The sequence below is a fragment of the Arachis hypogaea genome, chromosome 10 (assembly GCF_003086295.3).
Source record: "Arachis hypogaea cultivar Tifrunner chromosome 10, arahy.Tifrunner.gnm2.J5K5, whole genome shotgun sequence".
Lineage (NCBI taxonomy): Eukaryota > Viridiplantae > Streptophyta > Magnoliopsida > Fabales > Fabaceae > Arachis > Arachis hypogaea.
In genome coordinates this window covers 46,080,925-46,093,892 of record NC_092045.1, presented here as the reverse complement: position 1 = coordinate 46,093,892, position 12,968 = coordinate 46,080,925, and the positions used below count along the sequence as shown (strand labels likewise).

At 40.7% G+C, this 12,968-nt stretch overlaps 1 non-coding gene across 1 annotated transcript; it reads left to right on the top strand.

Annotated features, from left to right (window-relative positions):
• Positions 1–577: 577 nt before the first annotated feature.
• On the top strand, positions 578–685 carry LOC112718955 (small nucleolar RNA R71). The gene has a single exon (XR_003161280.1). It is a non-coding gene; the product is annotated as a small nucleolar RNA R71 (small nucleolar RNA).
• Positions 686–12,968: the final 12,283 nt, after the last annotated feature.

The window sequence follows — 12,968 nt, the reverse complement described above, 5'->3', positions numbered from 1 at the left end:
AGTCAGAGGTATTCTGCTTAGAACTCTCTGTCTGTTGCTGAGAAGATGATGGAAAAGGCTTGCTATTGCTAAACCTGTTTCTTCCACCATTATTATTGTTGAAACCTTGTTGAGGTCTCTGTTGATCCTTCCATGAAAGATTTGGATGATTTCTCCATGAAGGATTGTAGGTGTTTCCATAGGGTTCTCCCATGTAATTCACCTCTTCTATTGAAGGGTTCTCAGGATCATAAGCTTCTTCCTCAGATGAAGCTTCCTTAGTACTGCTTGGTGCATTTTGCATCCCAGACAGACTTTGAGAAATCATATTGACTTGTTGAGTCAATATTTTATTCTGAGCCAATATGGCATTCAGAGTGTCAATCTCAAGAACTCCTTTCTTCTGACTAGTCCCATTGTTCACAGGATTCCTTTCAGAAGTGTACATGAATTGGTTATTTGCAACCATTTCAATCAGTTCTTGAGCTTCAGTAGGCGTCTTCTTCAAATGAAGAGATCCTCCAGAAGAGCTATCCAAAGACATCTTGGACAGTTCAGAGAGACCATCATAGAAAATACCTATGATGCTCCATTCAGAAAGCATATCAGTGGGACACTTTCTGATCAATTGTTTGTATCTTTCCCAAGCTTCATAGAGGGATTCTCCTTCCTTCTGTCTGAAGGTTTGGACTTCCACTCTAAGCTTACTCAATTTTTGAGGTGGAAAGAACTTTGCCAAGAAGGCATTGACTAGCTTTTCCCAAGAGTCCAGGCTTTCTTTAGGTTGAGAGTCCAACCATGTCCTAGCTCTGTCTCTTACAGCAAAAGGGAATAGCATCAGTCTGTAGACCTCAGGGTCAACCCCATTAGTCTTGACTGTGTCACAGATTTGCAAGAACTCAGCTAAAAACTGATGAGGATCTTCCATTGGAAGTCCATGGAACTTGCAATTCTGTTGCATTAGAGAAACTAATTGAGGCTTAAGCTCAAAGTTGTTTGCTCCAATGGCAGGGATAGAGATGCTTCTCCCATAGAAGTCGGGAGTAGGTGCAGTAAAGTCACCCAGCACCTTCCTTGCATTGTTGGTATTGTTGTTGTTTTCGGCTGCCATGTGTTCTTCTTCCTTGAAGAATTCGGTCAGGTGCTCTAAAGAGAGTTGTGCTTTGGCTTCTCTTAGCTTTCTCTTCAAGGTCCTTTCAGGTTCAGGATCAACCTCAACAAGAATGCCTTTGTCCTTGCTCCTGCTCATAAGATAGAGAAGGAAACAAGAAAATATGGAATCCTCTATGTCACAGTATAGATATTCCTTTAGGTGTCAGAGGAAAAGAAGAGTAGAAGACAGAAGTGGAAAATTCAAACTTAACAAAGAAGATAGAGTTCGAATTTTGCCTTAAGGGATAGTGTTAGTCCATAAATTGAAGGATGTAAGAAGGAGGGAAGTGATTTTCGAAAATTAAGTGGGAAATTTGAAAACATTTTTGAAAAACATCACTTAATTTTCGAAAATGAAAATGGAAATGGAAAAGAAATCAAGTGATTTTTGAAAAAGATTTTGAAATTAGAAATAAAAAGATTTGATTGAAAACTATTTTGAAAAAGATGTGGTTAAGAAGATATGATTGGTTTTAAAAAGATGTGATTGAGAAGATATGATTTGAAAACAATTTTAAAAGATATGATTTGAAAACAATTTGAAAAGATATGATTTTAAAAATTAATGACTTGCCTAACAAGAAAAGATATGAATCAAACATAAAACCTTCCTCAACAGAAAAGGCAAAAAATGTTCAATCAAATCATTAATTGTTAATAAGTATTTTTGAAAAAGGAAAGAAATTGATTTTGAAAAAGATTTGATTGAAAATTGATTTGAAAAAGATTTGATTTTGAAAAGATTTTGAAAACTTAGAAAAAATCTGATTTGAAAACAAAATCTTCCTCCCTAGCCATCCTGGCGTTAAACGCCCATAATGGTATACATTCTGGCGTTTAACGCCCAAAATGCTACCCTTTTGGGCGTTAAACGCCCAACCAGGTACCCTGGCTGGCGTTTAAACGCCAGTCTGTCCTTCTTCACTGGGCGTTTTGAACGCCCAGCTTTTTCTGTGCAATTCCTCTGCTGTATGTTCTGAATCTTCAATTCTCTGTATTATTGACTTGAAAAGACACAAATTAAAAATATTTTTGGATTTTTAATAATAAGGACAAACCAAAATGCAACAAGAATCAAATGACAATGCATGCAAGACACCAAACTTAGCAGTTTGTATACTACTGACACTAACAAAACGAAAATGCATATGAGACACACAAAACACTCAAGTCAATAGAATTCAAAGATCAGAACAAGGAAATCATCAAGAACAACTTGAAGATCAATGAGGACACATGCATGAATGCAATAAGAACAGAAACATGCAATTGACACTAAACTTAGGATGAGACTCTAGACTCAAAAAAGAAATATTTTTGGATTTTATGATTTTATAATTTTTTTTTGGATTTTTCGAAAACTATGTAGAAAAAGAAAATAAAGGTATCAAAATTCTTAATGAGAATTCCAGGAATCATGCAATGTTAGTCTAAAGCTTTAGTCTAAAGAAATTAGACATGGCCGGCCAAGCTTCAGCAGGACATTGCATTCAAGAGCTAAATTGATGAAGATCAATCAGCTTTGGTGATGATAAGAACATCACCTTGAAACACTAGAATTCATTCTTAAGAGCTCTGAAAAAAAAATACCTAATCTAAGCAACAAGATGAACCGTCAGTTGTCCAGCCTAAACAATCCCGGGCAATAACACCAAAAACTTGATGTTGTTGCCGGATCTTGGCACTGATGTTACCAAAAGCTTGCTCAAAACTTGAACAATCCCCGGCAACGGCGCCAAAAACTTGGTGCGCGAAATTGTGAACTATACTTTTTCACAACTCTCATAATCCCCGGTCATGAACCCCAAAAACTTGGTAGCTCAATACCATGGCATTACACAACTTCGCACAACTAACCAGAAAGTGCACTGGGTCGTCCAAGTAATAAACCTTACGCGAGTAAGGGTCGATCCCACGGAGATTGTTAGTATTGAAGCAAGCTATGGTCATCTTGTAAATCTTAGTCAGGCAAACTCAAATGGATATGGTGATGAACGAAAATAACATAAAAGATAAAGATAGTGATACTTATGTAATTCATTGGTAGGAACTTCAGATAAGCGTATGAAGATGCCTTCCCTTCCGTCTCTCTGCTTTCCTACAGTCTTCATCCAATTCTTCTTACTCCTTTCCATGGCAAGCTCGTGTAGGGTTTCACTGTTGTCAGCAGCTACCTCCCATCCTCGCAGTGAAAGCTAATGCACACACTCTGTCACAGTGCTGCCAATCACCGGTGTGGTTCCCTCCCCTACTGGAATAGAATCCAGTGATTCTTTTGCGTCTGTCACTAACGCCCAGTAAGTTACAGGTTTGAAGCACGTCACAGTCATTCAGTCATTGAATCCTACTCAGAATACCACAGACAAGGTTTAGACCTTCCGGATTCTCTTGAATGCCGCCATCAGGTCCTGCCTATACCACGAAGATTCCGATTAAAGAATCCAAGAGATATTCACTAGAGCCTCGAATGCTTGTAGAACAAGAATGGTTGTCAGTCACCTTGTTCATGGGTGAGAATGGTGATGGTCGTCAATCATCACCTTCATCAGGTTGAAGAACAAGTGATATCTTGGATAAAGAACAAGCGAAATTGAATGGAAGAACAATAGTAATTGCATTAATACTCGAGGTACAGCAGAGCTCCACACCTTAATCTATGGTGTGTAGAAGCTCCACCGTTGAAAATACATAAGCATAAGGTCTAGGCATGGCCGAATGGCCAGCCTCCCAATGATCTAAGATCTAAAGTGATCAAAAGATATAAAGATCCAAAGACTTCTAATACAATAGTCAAAGGTCCTACTTATAGAAAACTAGTAACCTAAGGTGTACAGAAATGCGTAAATGACATAAAAATCCACTTCCGGGCCCACTTGGTGTGTGCTTGGGCTGAGCAATGAAGCAAATTTCGTGCAGAGACTCCTCTTGGAGTTAAACGCCAGCTTTAGTGCCAGTTTGGGCGTTTAACTCCCATTTGGGTGCCAGTTCCAGCGTTTAACGCTGGGATTTCCTGAGGTGACTTTGAACGCCGGTTTGGGCCATCAAATCTTGGGCAAAGTATGGACTATCATATATTGCTGGAAAGCCCAGGATGTCTACTTTCCAAAGCCGTTGAGAGCGCCCCAATTGGGCTTCTGTAGCTCCAGAAAATCCACTTCGAGTGCAGGGAGGTCAGAATCCAACAGCATCTGCAGTCCTTTTTGGTCTCAGAATCAGATTTTTGCTCAGGTCCCTCAATTTCAGCCAGAAAATACCTGAAATCACAGAAAAACACACAAACTCATAGTAAAGTCCAGAAAAGTGAATTTTAACTAAAAACTAATAAAAATATACCAAAAACTAACTATATCATATCAAAAACATACTAAAAACAATGCCAAAAAGTATACAAATTATCCGCTCATCAAACATCTCAAGAGGACACTTCCTAATCAAGGCCTTGTATCTCTCCCAAGCCTCACAAAGTGATTCTCCTTCCATTTGGGTGAAGGTTTGCACCTCTGTCTTCAACCTTATGATCCTCTGAGGTGGGTAGAACTTAGCCAAAAATTTGCTCACTAGATCCTCCCAATTGTTGATGCTTTCTTTGGAAAATACTTTCAACCATTGAGTAGCCTTATCTCTCAAGGAAAATGGAAACAGCAGCAACTTGTAAATGTCTGGGTGTACACCATTTGTTTTAACTGTGTCACATATCCTCAGAAAGATGGCTAAATGCTGGTTTGGATCTTCCAAGGGACCTCCTCCATAAGAGTAGTTGTTTTGCACCAAAGTGATGAGTTAAGGCTTCAATGAAAAGTTGTTTGCATGCACATTTGGAGTGAGTATGCTACTCCTACAGTTTCTTGCATTGGGGAAGGTGTAGGAGGATAGAACTCTCCTTTGAGGCTGGCCATTGTTAGCCACTTCATCTGGTAGATTAGAATGTTTCCCTTCTATCTCTTGATTATCTTCCTCTGAGTCTGCTTCTCCAACAACTTTTTCCCTCTTGCTTCTCTCGTCTTGGTCACAAAATGTGGAAACCTCTCTCCTTGCTTCTGACGTACACACAAACCAACAACATAAATAGAGAACTCTATTGCCAGAGTGATATTAAAGTTAGTGAAACAAAATCTCAAACAGTTAGTGGGTGGTGCACGAAATTGCAATCACACTTTGCAATCCCGCACAACTAACCAGCAAGTGCACTGGGTCGTCCAAGTAATACCTTACGTGAGTAAGGGTCGATCCCACGGAGATTGTCGGCTTGAAGTAAACTATGGTTATCTCGTAAATCTTAGTCAGGATATCAATAATTATCAAGGTTGATTGTGAAAAGTAAAAGAACATAAAAGAACATCTCTGCTTTCCTACTGTCTCTTCTTCAAGCACGCAAGGCTCCTTCCATGGCAAGCTGTATGCAAGGGTTTCACCGTTGTCAGTGGCTACCTCCCATCCTCTCAGTGGAAATGTTCAACGCACCCTATCACGGCACGGCTATCCATCTGTCGGTTCTCAATCAGGCCGGAATAGAATCCAGTGATTCTTTTGCGTCTGTCACTAACGCCCCGCCCTCAGGAGTTTGAAGCTCGTCACAGTCATTCAATCATTGAATCCTACTCAGAATACCACAGACAAGGTTTAGACCTTCCGGATTCTCTTGAATGCCGCCATCAGTTCTAGCTTATACCACGAAGATTCTGATTAAAGAATCCAAGAGATATCTACTTAATCTAAGGTAGAACGGAGGTGGTTGTCAGGCACACGTTCATAGTTGAGAATGATGATGAGTGTCACGGATCATCACATTCATCCAGTTTAAGAACAAGTAATATCTTAGAATGGAAGCAAGTATAATTGAATGAAAAACAGTAGTAATTGCATTAATCCATCAAGACACAGCAGAGCTCCTCACCCCCAACCATGGGGTTTAGAGACTCATGCTATAGGAAGTACACAAAGAAACGTGTAAAGTGTCATGAGGTACAGATATAATGTCAAAAGATCCTATTAATAGTGAACTAGTAACCTAGGGTATACAGAAATGAGTAAATGACATAAAAATCCACTTCTGGGTCCACTTAGTGTGTGCTTGGGCTGAACATTGAAGCTTTCATTTGTAGAGACTTTTTCTGGAGTTAAACGCCAGCTTTCATGCCAGTTTGGGCGTTTAACTCCAAGTTTTATGCCATTTCCAGCGTTAAACGCTGGAAATTCTGAGGCTGATTTGCCACGCCGGTTTGGGCCATCAAAGCTCGGGCAAAGTATGGACTATTATACATTGCTGGAAAGCCCAGGATGTCTACTTTTCAACGCCGCTGAGAGCGCGCCAATTAGGCTTCTGTAGCTCCAGAAAATCCACTTCGAGTGCCGGGAGGTCAGAATCCAACAGCATCTGCAGTCCTTTTCAGTCTCTGAATCAGATTTTTGCTCAGGACCCTCAATTTCAGCCAGAAAATACCTGAAATCACAGAAAAACACACAAACTCATAGTAAAGTCCAGAAAAGTGAATTTTAACTAAAAACTAATAAAAATATACTAAAAACTAACTAAAATATACTAAAAAATACTAAAAACAATGCCAAAAAGCGTATAAATTATCCGCTCATCACAACACCAAACTTAAGTTGTTGCTTGTCCCCAAGCAACTGAAAATCAAAGTAGGATAAAAGGAAGAGAATATACTATAGACTCCAAAATATCAAGGAAACTTAGCTCCAATTAGATGAGCGGGACTAGTAGCTTTTTGCTTCCGAACAGTTTTGGCATCTCACTTCATCCCTTGAAGTTCAGAATGATTGGCATCTATAGTAACTCAGAACTCAGATAGTGCTATTGATTCTCCTAGTTAAGTATAATAATTCTTGAACATAGCTAGTGTATGAGTCTTGGCTGTGGCCCAAAGCACTCTGTCTTCCAGTATTACCACCGGATACATACATGCCACAGACACATACTTGGGTGAACCTTTTCAGATTGTGACCCAGCTTTGCTAGAGTCCCCAATTAGAGGTGTCCAGGGTTCTTAAGCACACTCTTTTTTTTGCCTTGGATCACAACTTTATTTCTTTCTTTTTTTTTTTGAATCACTGCTTTTTCTTGCTTCAAGAATCAATTTGATGATTTTTCAGATCCTCAATAACAATTCTCTTTTTCCCTCCTTCTTTCAAGAGCCAACCATTTTAACATTCTCAAAACAACAAATTCAAAAGACATATGCACTGTTCAATCATTCATTCGGAAAACAAAGAGTATTGTCACCACATCAAACTAATTCAACTAGTTTCAAAGATAAATTCGAAATCCTGTACTTCTTGTTCTTTTGTGATTAAAGCACTTTTCATTTAAGAGAGGTGATGGACTCATAGGACATTCATAGCTTTAAGACATGAAGTTTAAATTTTATTAATTATGAATTAAGAACAAGACTCAAAAATAGATATAAGATGATACTAAAACAAAAAATGAAAAAAAATTAAATAGGCTCCTAATGATAGAAGTTTTCACAGAGTTAGGACCCAACAACCTTGATTTTGAGAAGTGGATGCTCCCTCAAATTGAGGGGAGAATTTTTGGCGTTTCAGTTCTTGAAGTTCACGCCCTTGCTTCTCTTGTTCCTTCAGCAATTTGCAGAGCATGCAGTTCTGATTCTGCTGTTCTTCCTTAAGTTGCTCCATAGTTTCTTGCAACTTGGTGATAGATGCTTCTAGGCTGGCCCAGTAGCCAATTTCAGGAAATTCCGGGAGGAACTCCTGCGCCCTCCTTTTGATAGAGTTGTCTTGCACTTGTACTTCCATTGACTTCTTGGTGATTGGATGTTCAATGGGTATGAATTCATCTACTCCCATCTTTACCCCAGCCTCTTTACAGAGCAAGGAGATCAAGCTTGGGTAAGCCATTTTGGCTTCAGTGGAATTCTTATTTGTAATTGTGTAGATTTCACAAGCAATCACATGATGAACCTCCACTTCTTTTCCAAGCATAATGCAATGAATCATCACTGTTCTCTTGATAGTGACCTCAGAACGGTTGCTAGTGGGCAGTATAGAACGCCCAATAAAGTCTAGCCAACCTCTTGCAATTGGTTTGAGGTCTCCCCTCTTGAGTTGGTTTGGGACGTCCTTTGAATTGGTTATCCACTTAGTTCCAGGGAGGCATATGTCCTCTAGAACTTGATCCAACCCTTTATCTGCTCTCACCATTCTCCTATTAAAGGAATCAGGATCATCCTGCAGTTGAGGCAATTTGAAGATTTCTCTTATTTTGTCCAGATGGAAGTACATAACTTTCCCTCTGACCATGGTTCTGTAGGTATGGTAAGCAGTTCCAGTCATTCTCTGCTTATCTGTTAGCCACAGATTTGAGTAGAATTCCTGAACCATATTTCTTCTAACCTTTATCTCATGATTGGTTAGAATTTCCCATCCTCTGTTTCGAATTTGCTCTTGGATCCCCAGATATTCATCTTCTTTCAGATCAAATTTAACTTCCGGGATCACTGACCTCAGACCCATTATTTTGTGATAATGGTCTTCATGTTCTTTGGTTAAGAACTTCTCTTGATTCCAAAGATTCTTTGGATTATTCTCTTTCTTTCCTCTTAAATTGGTTTGTTTTCCCTTAGGAGCCATGATCTTGATGAATCTTGGCTCAGTGATCACGGAAAAGCACACCAAACTTAGAGGTTTGCTTGTCCTCAAGCAAAAGAAAGGAAGGAGGAGAGAGAGGAGAAGAGCAAATTCGAATGGTGTGGGGGAATGGTGAGGCCGAACGTCTATATATAAGGGGGGAAGAAGAGATTTCAAAAAATTGGAAGGAGATTTGAGAAGATGTGAAGAGATTTTGAGAGATTGGTGAGTTTTTTGAACAAGATTTGGGATTGATTTGAGAGATTTGAAGAATGATTTTGATTTTTGAAGATTTGAAGGTGAATGATGAAAGGTTGAAATGTGTTTATGTAGAAAAGTATGGGTCAAAAAAGGAGAGTTTGAAAAAAATTTGATTGGAAAGCAAAATCTTGGTCCCCCACCTTTCTGGCGTTAAACGTCCAGAATGGTATCCATTCTGGCGTTTAACGCCCATTTGTTAGCCAATGTGGGCGTTTAACGCCCAGCCAGGTGCCCTGGCTAGCGTTAAATGCCAGGATTCCCTTTATCACTGGGCGTTTTGCTAAACGCCCAGGATGCTGCAGACCTGGCGTTAAACGCCCAGAATGGTGCCCATTCTGGCGTTTAACGCCCAAAATGGCACCTTTACTGGCGTTAAACGTCCAGAATGGGCACCATTCTGGCGCTTAACGCCCAAAATGCCCCTTACTGGCGTTGCCTCCCAGCAAGTGCTTCTTTATTGTCTTTAGCTGGACCTTTACTGAGGATCATTCCAGCCTCAGTTTTGAGCATTCCTGCTCAATATTGCTTTCAAGTTAATGCTTGATTCTCTGTCCATTAACAATGAACTTTTTGTCAGAATCAATATCCTGAAGCTCAACATATCCATATGGTGATACTCCTGTTATCACATACGGACCCCTCCACCGGGACTTAAGTTTTCCTGGAAACAATCTGAGCCTAGAATTGAAGAGTAGAACGTTTTGTCCTGGCTCAAAGACTCTGGATGACAACTTCTTGTCATGCCACTTCTTTGCCTTTTCCTTATAAGTTTTTGCATTTTCAAAGGCATTGAGTCTGAATTCCTCTAGCTCATTTAGTTGGAGCAATCCTTTTTCACCAGCTAACTGAGCATCCATGTTTAGGAACCTAGTTGCCCAGTAGGCCTTATGTTCCAGTTCCACAGGCAGATGACAGGCGTTCCCATACACCAGTTGGTATGGGGAGGTTACTATAGGAGTCTTGAATGCTGTTCTGTATGCCCACAGAGCATCATCCAAACTCTTTGCCCAATCCTTTCTTCGGGCTATCACAGTCCATTCTAGGATTCTTTTTAGCTCTCTGTTAGAGACTTCAGCTTGCCCATTTGTCTGTGGATGATACGGAGTTGCCACTTTGTGGCTAATTCCATATCTGACCATAGCAGAGTATAGCTGTCTATTGCAGAAATGAGTGCCCCCATCACTGATTAATACTCTGGGAACACCAAACCTGCTGAAGATGTGTTTCTGGAGGAATTTCAGCACGGCCTTGGTATCATTAGTGGGTGTAGCAATTGCTTCTACCCACTTAGATACATAGTCTACTGCCACCAGAATGTAAGTGTTTGAGTATGATGGTGGGAATGGACCCATGAAGTCAATTCCCCATACATCAAACAATTCAATCTCTAATATCCCTTGTTGAGGAATGGTATATCCGTGAGGCAAGTTACCAGCTCTTTGGCAACTGTCACAGTTACGCACAAACTCTCGGGCATCTTTATAGAGAGTAGGCCAGTAGAAGCCACATTGGAGGACTTTAGTGGCTGTTCGCTCACTTCCAAAATGTCCTCCATACTGTGATCCATGGCAGTGCCATAGGATCCTTTGTGCTTCTTCTCTGGGTACACATCTGCGGATCATTCTGTCTGCACATCTCTTAAAGAGATATGGCTCATCCCATAGGTAGTACTTGGCATCTGAAATTAATTTCTTTCTTTGCACTCTGCTGTACTCCTGGGGTATGAACCTCACAGCTTTATAATTTGCAATATCTGCAAACCATGGAGCTTCCTGAATGGCAAAGAGTTGCTCATCTGGGAAAGTCTCAAAGATCTCAGTAGAAGGGAGGGACGCCCCAGCTACTGGTTCTATTTGGGACAGATGATCAGCTACTTAGTTCTCTGTCCCTTTTCTGTCTCTTATTTCTATATCAAACTCTTGCAGAAGCAACACCCATCTTATAAGCCTGGGTTTTGAATCCTACTTTGTGAGTAAGTATTTAAGAGCAGCATGGTCAGTGTACACAATCACTTTGGATCCCACTAGATAGGATCTAAACTTGTCAATGGCATAGACCACTGCAAGTAACTCTTTTTCTGTGGCTGTGTAATTCTTCTGTGCATCATTTAGAACACGGCTGGCATAATAAATGACGTGCAGAAGCTTGTTATGCCTTTGTCCCAACACTGCACCAATGGCATGGTCACTGGCATCACACATTAGTTCAAATGGCAATGTCCAGTTTGGTGCAGAGATGACTGGTGCTGTGACCAGCTTGGCTTTCAGGGTCTCAAATGCCTGCATGCACTGTGTGTCAAACACAAATGGTGTGTCAGTAGCTAGCAGATTACTCAGAGGTTTTGCAATTTTCAAAAAATCCTTTATAAACCTTCTGTAGAATCCTGCATGCCCCAGAAAGCTTCTGATTGTCTTAACATTGGTAGGTGGTGGTAATTTTTCAATTACCTCTACCTTTGCCTTATCCACCTCTATTCCCCTGCTTGAAATCTTGTGTCCAAGGACAATTCCTTCAGTCACCATAAAGTGACATTTCTCCCAGTTTAAAACCAGGTTAGTCACTTGGCACCTTTTCAGGACAAGTGCTAGGTGATTAAGACAGGAGCTAAATGAGTCTCCATATACTGAGAAGTCATCCATGAAGACTTCCAGGAATTTCTCCACCATATCAGAGAAGATGGATAACATGCCTCTCTGAAAGGTTGCAGGAGCATTACACAGACCAAAAGGCATCCTCCTGTAGGCAAACACGCCAGAAGGGCAAGTAAATGCTGTTTTCTCTTGGTCCTGAGGATCTATTGCAATTTGGTTGTAACCTGAATAGCCATCCAAAAAGCAGTAATAATCATGACCAGCTAGTCTTTCTAGCATTTGGTCTATGAATGGTAAAGGAAAATGATCCTTTCTGGTGGCTGTATTGAGCCTTCTGTAGTCAATACACATTTGCCACCCTGTGACTGTCCTTGTAAGAACCAGTTCATTTTTTTCATTATGAACCACTGTCATGCCTCCTTTTTTTGGGACAACTTGGACAGGGCTCACCCAGGGGCTATCAGAAATAGGATAAATAATTCCAGCCTCTAGTAATTTAGTGACCTCTTTCTGCACCACCTCCTTCATGGCTGGATTTAGCCTCCTCTGTGGTTGGACTACAGGTTTGGCATTATCCTCCAACAAGATCTTGTGCATGCATCTGGCTGGGCTAATGCCCTTAAGATCACTTATGGACCACCCAAGAGCTGTCTTGTGTGTCCTTAGCACTTGAATCAGTGCTTCCTCTTCCTGTGGATTTAAAGTAGAGCTTACAATCACTGGAAAAGTGTCACCCTCTCCCAGAAATGCATACTTCAGGGATGGTGGTAGTGGTTTGAGTTCAGGTTTGGGAGGCTTATCTTCCTCCTGAGGAATTTTCGAAAATTCCTTTGTTTCCTCTGACTCTTCTTGATCAGGCTGAGCATCTTTGAAGATGTCCTCAAGCTCTGATTCTAGACTTTTAGTCATATTGATCTCTTCCACCAGAGAGTCAATAATGTCAGCGTCCATGCAGTCAGTTGGTGTGTTTGGATGCTGCATAGCTTTTACAGCATTCAACTTGAACTCATCCTCATTGACTCTCAGGTTTACTTCCCCTTTTTGTACATCAATGAGTGTTCGTCCAGTTGCTAGGAAAGGTCTTCCTAGAATGAGAGTTGCACTCTTGTGCTCCTCCATTTCCAGCACCACAAAGTCAGTTGGAAAGGCGAATGGCCCAACCTTGACAATCATGTCCTCTATTATGCCTGATGGATACTTAATGGAGCCATCAGCAAGTTGGAGGCATATCTTGGTTGGCTTGACTTCTTCAGTCAACCCAAGCTTTCTGATAGTGGATGCAGGTATTAGATTGATACTTGCTCCAAGGTCACACAGGGCTGTCTTGGTGCAAGCACCTTCTAATGTGCATGGTATCATAAAGCTTCCTGGATCTTGA